General features: G+C 35.1%; 1 long non-coding RNA gene across 6 annotated transcripts; it reads right to left on the bottom strand.

Moving 5' to 3' along the window:
* Positions 1-473: 473 nt before the first annotated feature.
* Positions 474-8,073, bottom strand: LOC132271025 (uncharacterized). 6 transcript variants are annotated; one of them, XR_009469634.1, is made up of 7 exons: positions 7,667-8,073; positions 4,760-6,068; positions 2,133-2,159; positions 1,850-2,049; positions 1,592-1,761; positions 904-1,486; positions 476-819 (listed from the first exon to the last, which is right to left on the bottom strand). It is a non-coding gene; the product is annotated as an uncharacterized LOC132271025 (long non-coding RNA). The 6 variants fall into 6 exon arrangements; XR_009469633.1 differs by having other exon boundaries at positions 478-819; positions 904-1,181; positions 1,301-1,486; positions 1,592-2,049; positions 7,667-8,072; XR_009469636.1 differs by having other exon boundaries at positions 486-819; positions 1,592-2,049; positions 4,760-4,852; positions 6,041-6,068; positions 7,663-8,068.
* Between the last annotated feature and the right edge of the window lie 243 nt (positions 8,074-8,316).

Below are 8,316 nucleotides of genomic sequence, written 5' to 3'. Positions count from 1 at the left end.
CAAAAAGGGCCCTCAAAACTATGTTTTTCAGTCTTATAAGAAAGACTTGAAATTATTTCAGGATTTTTGTTCGTCCCCTAAATGGACTTGGAATGCACTGAAATATTATTTTTATTAGTTTTTAGTGATTAGGTTATTTATTTATTTATTTCATAGTTTTTGAAGAATGCTGATTTTAAGCATGTTAGTTTCTTGCAGAATTATTCATTCAATTATTAACACAATATTAGATTTCTCTGTAAAAAAATTTTCAATTTTGTGGATTCAAAGTTTTCACTAATTCTTTGTGGAACTTTTCATAGCGCTTCTGTTTTGTTTCGTCATTTCTACTTCATTTGTGCTCATATTAACTTAAAAGGTACTAAAGTTGAATTCAAAATTACCGTCATTTCTACTTCATTTGTTGCTCACTTTCTGTTTTGTTTCGTCATTTCTACTTCATTGTGTTGAACAACCGCACCATATCGACGACTAAAATTTAAACCATTTCATGATGTAACAAATTAAAGCAAAGAAGCCAACTCATTGATCACAAATCTGCAATAAAAAAAAAATGACAAGCCAACTCCTGGATCAGGTTTACGTACAGGATCTCCACACTAAAGTATTGCTAGTAGTAAATTTCAACCATTCAAAACAAGGAGAGATACTTAAAAGTAGTAACACTATTGATTTAGCTATCACAATCCATTTGTACCGAATATGAAATACTAGTCTGTGGAAAGTCTGCGTGTATAGAGAGAGAGAGGAGGCATCATCAAACTTGGCGTAAGAGCAATTCTTTCCATACTTCAGTGTGTAGCTTTGTGGATACGACATCTGCCCAGAAAAATACCCATAATGTTCAAAAGAAACAAAAAATGAAAAAGAGAAAAGATTAAAAAAAAAAAAAAATGCACATACCTCTTTCCCGTGTTCCTGAGAATCCGTGTTAAACTTAAAGCTTGACTGTCCGGGCGCATTTTCTGTATCTCCAATCCAAAAAATAATACGCAAACAACTTGAATTGTCAATTTTGCAGTCCCATTTTTTCATCACTGTTGGAGGCATATTAAATTCTACTTCCTCCAACACAGGCCACATGACGCGCATGTCCCAACACTTCTTCATCAATTTGTAGCATCCATTGGCATTCCGAAAGAGGGGATCGTTTTTAACAAAAAAAAAAAACCCAGAAATTTCTGATTCAAATCAACCAATACCATAAGAAAATAATTCTAAGGATAAAAAAAAAAAAAAAGAGAGAAAAAAAAAAAAAGAAAAGAAAAGAAAAAGAAAAATGAGATCACCAATTACCCACTTCAACTTTTTGAGCGAGTTACACTGTGGAAGTCTCTCGGTCATTGTCTCCCAAAAAAGGGAGAGACAACGACCCCAACCACTTTTATATGCAATAGCCGCCAACAAAAATTTCTTACGTTTGACTGCACCAAAGCCTACTAAGCCTCTTAACTCTAGAAGTCTTTTCGAACACCTTCTACAAGTCCTATTTTGTCAAAAGATTCAACAAAGTGGTAATGTCAGCATGAAATTTAGACAAATCTCATAACAGCATTTTTGTATTTAAAAGTGCAGACATAATATAACGTACCCAGCTCAAATTCACCAGGCCAGAATAGTTTGACCATCTTGTTTTCCATCACCGTAACACCATGGAACAAATTTCCATGAAAGTTATCATTTTGAATGAAATCGTCTAATCCTTTTATAATTCCCTTGAACACACCCAAAAAGTCTCTTTCTGGACGAATCATGATGCCACTGTCAATATGCCAGAGAGCCACGGTTCATTATCCCAAACCCAACGAATAAAACCTGCTCCTAAGCGATCCAAGACTAGTGTTGTTACCCCTCTTCGAATTTATGACATTGATCTTTGCAATATTCGGATTGTCGTGGCAACTTATTTTTTTCACTACTTTTTTGGCTGTCAGCTTATCATGTTCTACGTAGCTAGTAACTGATATCTTCACAGGTTCTCCTATGTGAGTAAAATTGCTAATTCCATTTTCATAACTCATAACCCTCCCACTACGCACTTCTACTGCCCTGCAGCAAAAGACAATACAAAACATAGACGGTAAATTTTAGCACTTTCCAGCAACGAATCAGCAACCAAGCATGGGAATTACCTTGGCATTTTTGTATCAACTTGATTCCTGCACCAAAGGTAAAAACGTATCAATCTAACAGTACCTGAGGTTTAATTAGCTACTAAGAAGTTCCAATTTTAATTTTGTAAGTACAAAAACAGTGAAGGGATAATACATTATCAGTGTACAAAAGAAATCGGTCTCTATAAGACGCATATGAAAGAGAAGAAACTTCAAAGTTAACACATACATAATTATATCCCATCACCCACTTACACATACCCTACTAATATCGGTGATGATGATGTCATCGACATAAACTAACGCAACGGTTACAGCTTTTTGTAGAAGTAAATAAAGTGTAATCATAGTGTGATTGCTTGAATTCTACATGATAGAGAGATAATTCTCTTTCCCATTCCAATTTCAAATCCCAAAAGGATTTGGTTCCAAACAAAGCATTAGTGGGAGTTTAAAAGGATAGGGCATGTGGGGATTTGAATATGGTTAGGGATGGGGTGGGTTTGTCTAAACGGTTTTGGGCATGGACGGGGCGGGAAAACTTAAAGGGGAAGGGCACATGGAGGGTTCCCCGCCCAAACCCGCCCTTCTTGTCATCCTTAGGGATGCTCACTTAAAAGAAGTTACCTTCCATAGCTAAAATCTCTAATCTTAAACTACTACTACCAATATCACTGGGAATTTCACCGGATAACAGGTTATAATAAACATCCAATTCACCTAGATTTTTCAAAGCATTAGTGGGAGTTTAAAAGGGTAGGGCATGTGGGGATTTGAATATGGTTAGGGATGGGGTGGGTTTGTCTTAACGGTTTTGGGCATGGACGGGGCAGGAAAACTTTAAGGGGAAGGGGACATGGAGGGTTCCCTGCCCAAACCCGCCCTTCTTGTCATCCCTAGGGATGCTCACTTATAAGAAATTACCTTCCATAGCTAAAATCTCTAATCTTAAACTACTAGTACCAATATCACTGGGAATTTCACCAGATAACAGGTTATAATAAACATCCAATTCACCTAGATTTTTCAAAATTTTAACTTCTATAGGAATGGAAGTGAAAATGTTTCGAGACAGATCTCAATAGGTTAATAAAGTCCTAAGATCGAAAACTTGAGGGGTTAGGGTACCACTGAGATTTATGAACTTTGAGATTGAACTATCATTAATAAGTATAGTGTCAGTGATTAGATGAAGACAGACTACCTAAATTCATGAAGAGAAATACTGCCTTTATGGACATGTAGTTGAATTCCAGTGCTCTCATACAAATTTTTCCGCTTCTATATAGGAGAGGTCTATCTATCTTTTGTTACATATTTTATTGTTGTCATGAATAATGTTTTTGTCCAGTTCAGCTATATGATCACAGAGTATATGAGAGCCTTTTTCTTAGACATTATGGAATGGTGGAAATGTATTCTTGCTTGCCTTGGCGCTTGTTACGAGAAATTGGCGGGATGTTGCCAATTACTGTATGAAGTTGTTCTTGTGTACGACTTAATGTTCCGGTTTCCGTAAAAGGCCAACTTCTAGAGGGATTTCCTTTGAGAAAGGAATAGATTTCCAATGTGTGACATTATGGACCCAAACAACTACTGGGAGTTTAGGTCTTACATGGTGATGCTTCTGTGTCCGTGAACACAACACGATGTCATTGACAAAAGGGAATGGACCCATTCTATGAACTCAAAAACAAAACAAAAAAATAGCATATTCACTCTATATTTTTACATTCATATATATATATTTATATATATAATCGTTTGTCATCTGAAAACCAACTGTCCTAGTCCTACAGTACATTCAATGTGCACATGAAATCCTTTTCACAGTGGATGGTGCCTAACAAATGAATTGAGTAGAGTCAAAACATGTTTAATCTATTCAGGCTTGGCTCATTTGTTTGTGGACTCAACATAAACTCGGCTTGACATCATTGACGAATTCAAAAGGCTGAACTCAAGATCAGCTTGTTATGATTTGTAAAAATCATCCTCGGCTAGTTTCAAGCTCAGTCTCATGTCATGTTCCAAGTTTGGTCCAGCTCGTGTTTTTAAAGTTACCAATCAACATTTTCAATTACTTTACTCTAAAGTTTACTTCCTAACCAAATTATAAAAAAAAAAAAAAAAAAAAAAAAAAAAAAAAAAAAAAATTAATTTTCATATCTCAACCGTATACTCCCCCTTAATTCATAGATGCAAAACTGTTCATTTGCAGCTAACTGATGTGATTGGCCACGTGAACTTTTAAGCTTATTCCTTACTGCCCATAAATTGACTACATACCGTGCATATATCATACAATATGAAAAATCAACACACATTATATCACTATGAAAATCAACACACATTATATCATACACTACGAAAATCACAGCCTTAAAATAAGAACACAAATACTGATATTCAAACACTCCAAATAAAAATCTGGTTCAGAATCAATAAACCAGATCTGATTATCGTTATTGATCTCCAAATAATCAAGGAGTAAGAAAATAAACAAGGAGGACTACAATTTTGATAATTTTGAAAATCTAATCTCACTAGAATTCTGAAATCTAAGTGATTGTGTGTTTCATGAAATCTTGAGTACAGAGAACAAAGTAAAGAAAATAGAAGAAAAGAAAACGAAGTTGACTTACGAAAAGAGAAGCTGCCGATTGTATGTTGAAAGTCCACCACAACCAAACCCAGATAGAGAGAAAGAGATAAATGATCCAACGAACTTTGCTATTCTGTATAGATTGCAGACGAATTGAGACGCATCCCCCACCAAAACCTCTTCTAGAACTTTCTTTCCATTAGGCTAAAAGATTGATTTATTATTTTCTTTCTTGGTTGCTGATTCATGGAAAGTGCTAAAATTTACTATCTATGTTCTGTATTGTCTTTTGCAGTGCAGCAGTGGAAGTGTGTGGTGGGAAGTAGAAGAAACACTAGAAGATTATGAGTGCTATTAAAATTGAATCGGCAATTTTGCCCACATAGGAAAACCTGTGAAGATATCAGTTACTAGCTACGCACAACATGATAAGCTGACAACCGAAAAAGTAGTGGAAAAAATAAGTTGCCACGACAATTCAAATATTGCAAAGATCAAGTACCATAAATTCGAAGATGGGGTAACAACACTAGTCTTGGACCGCTTGAGAGCAGGTTTTATTCGTTGGGTTTGGGATAATGAACCCAATTTGGCATATTGACAGTGGCATCATGATTCGTCCAGAAAAAGACTTTTTGAGTGCATTCAAGGGAATTATAAAAGGATTGGACGATTTCATTCAAAATGATAGCTTTCATGGAAATCTGTTCTTATAGTGATGCAAAACAAAATGGTCAAATTATTCTGGCCTGGTGAATTCGAGCTGACTTCTTTTTATGAGATTCGTCTAAATTTCATGTTAACATTGCCACTTTGTTTAATCTTTTGACAAAATAGGACTTGTAGAAAGTGTTCAAAAAGACCTTCTAGAGTTAAGAGGCTTAGTAGGCTTTACGGCGGGTGCAGTCAAACGTAAGAAATCTTTGTTGGAGGCTATTGCAAATAAAAGGGGTTGGGGTAGTTGTCTCTCCCTTTTTTGGGAGACTATGACCAAGCGACTTCCACAGTGTAACTCGCATGAAAAATTGAAGTGGGTAATTGGTGCTCTCATTTTTCTTTTTCTTTTTCTTTTTTTCTTAAAACTGTTTTCTTCTCCCCTTTGGTTTTGGTTGATTTGAATCATAAATTTCTGGGTTTTTTGTTAAAAACGATCTCCTCTTTCGGGATGCCAATGGATGCTACAAATTGATGAGGAAGTGTTGGGACATGCGTGTTATGTGGCCTGTGTTTGAGGAAGTAGAATTTAATATGCCTCCAACAGTGATGAAAAAATGGGACTGCAAAATTGACAATTAAGTTGTTTGCGTAGTATGGGAATTACCCTTGGCATTTTTGTATCAGCTTGATTCCTGCACCAAAGGTAAAAACGTATCAATCTAAGAAATTCCAATTTAAATTTTGAAAGCACAAAAACAACGAAGGGATAATACATTATCAGTATACAAAAGAAATTAGTCTTTATAAGACGCATATCAAAGTAAACACATACATAATTATATCCCATCACCCACTTACACATGCCCTACTAATATCAGTGATGATGATGTCATCGACATAAACTAACACAACGGTTACGGCTTTTTGTAGAAGTAAATAAAGTGTAATCATAGTGTGATTGCTTGAATTCTACATGATAGAGATCTAATTCCCTTTCCCATTCCAATTTCAAATCCCAAAAGGATTTGGTTCCAAACAAAGCATTAGTGGGAGTTTAAAAGGGTAGGGCAGGTGGGGTTTTTCTTAACGGTTTTGGGAATGGACGGGGCGGGAAAACTTAAAGGGGAAGGGGACATGGAGGGGTTCCCCGCCCAAACCTGCCCTTCTTGTCATCCCTAGGGATGCTCACTTGAAAGAAGTTACATTCCATAGCTAAAATCTCTAATATTAAACTAGTACTACCAATATTGCTGGGAATTTCACCAGATAACAGGTTATAATAAACATCCAATTCACCTAGATTTTTCCAAATTTTAACTTCTATAGGAATAAAAGTGAAAATGTTTCGAGACAGATCTCAATAGGTTGATAAAGACCTAAGATCTGAAGCTTGAGGGGTTAGGGTACCAGTGAGATTTATGAACTTTGAGATTGAACTATCATTAATAAGTATAGTGTCAGTGATTAGATGAAGACAAACTACCTAAATTCATGAAGAGAAATGTTGTCTTTATGGACATGTAGTTGAATTCCAGTACTCTCATACAAATTTTTCCACTTCTATATAGGAGAGTTCTAACTACCTTTTGTTACATATTTTAATGCTGTCATGAATAATGTTTTTGTCCAGTTTCTCAATTTTAGTTAACTAACAATGTTTGTTTAGACAATTGACTGATTAGGCATAGAAAATCCTATTTGGGTAGTTAATAAAAAAATTACCAATTTATTTCTGAACAATTCACCACTCAGTACCCTATCTGTTCTTTTGACCAATTTACTAATCCTATTTTAGAATCCACTAGTGGAAGCAGAGTGTGAGGTAGCTCATGGCAAGCCCCTTCCAACACTACGGAATTCACTCAAAAGCATGCTTTTTGTAATAAGTATTTTAATTTTCAAGAAGTAACTTTAGAGCTTTACCCTATATTAAGTACTTTTGCTTGTCAAAGTTCTTGTTATGATTTTTTTTTTTTTTTAGTTCTGAAAAGATTTCCATTTTCAAAAAGCTTGGCATGTTGATAAAAATTTAAATTTAATTGAAAAAAAAACCAGAAAATTTATATATATATATATATATATATACATATATATATTTGTGTTGGTGAAATAAAATGTAGATTACGGTGATTACCTCAAAATGCAATGCAAATTTTGTTACGTAAAAAAAAAAAATTATATAAAAAAGATCATAAAAAAATTCACCAAATAGGATTTAGTTTGCAAAACAAGAATTACAGACCTGATTTGTTGATTTAGAAAAAAAAAATAAAACAAAACCCATACATACAAGTTAGCCGTTGCAGAGAGAGAGGGGGGCAAGCTTGAGAGTTGAGAGACAGCGGCTGAACCTTGCGAACGGCGAACCCGAACTGGAACAGCGGGCGATGGAAACTGAAAGATATGGGTTTTGATTTTTTTGAACAATCTGAAATGATATGCCGATATGTGGGTTTTGAACTGGGTTTTGATATAGGTAATAGGTTTTGAACTTTTGATTTTTGCAGACAGATAGATAAACTGAAATATATGGGTTTTGAACTTCTGATTCTTGTAGATTTTGTGGTTTGCAGTTGCACAGAGAGGGGGGGTTGGGTAAGTTCAGAGATGAGAACGAGACAGACGGAGGCGATTGGGGAGGCTGAAATGATTTGCCCTAATTTTTTTTTCTGGTGGCCCATCCATGGGCCTATAAATACGTACAAGTCGAGCAAAGGTATGGTATACAAGCATACAGATATCCTTCAATGCAATTAATTATATTGAACCAATTTTCCTGAAAACATTGTCGTCACCGTATTTTTAATTCTCAGAGGCACTTTTGCTCAAGAGAGAGAACCAAAATTTTGCTCAAGAGAGAGAACCAAAATTCAAAATTTTGGTTCTTTCTTTTTTATATACATAATTTTATACGAGTAACTAACTAAAATTTTGGTTTTT

Source organism: Cornus florida, unplaced genomic scaffold (genome assembly GCF_030987335.1).
Source record: "Cornus florida cultivar Cherokee Brave unplaced genomic scaffold, ASM3098733v1 CherokeeBrave_3.0.0_Hap2_Chr08, whole genome shotgun sequence".
NCBI classification, from domain to species: domain Eukaryota; kingdom Viridiplantae; phylum Streptophyta; class Magnoliopsida; order Cornales; family Cornaceae; genus Cornus; species Cornus florida.
This window is presented reverse-complemented; position numbering and strand designations above follow the sequence as displayed.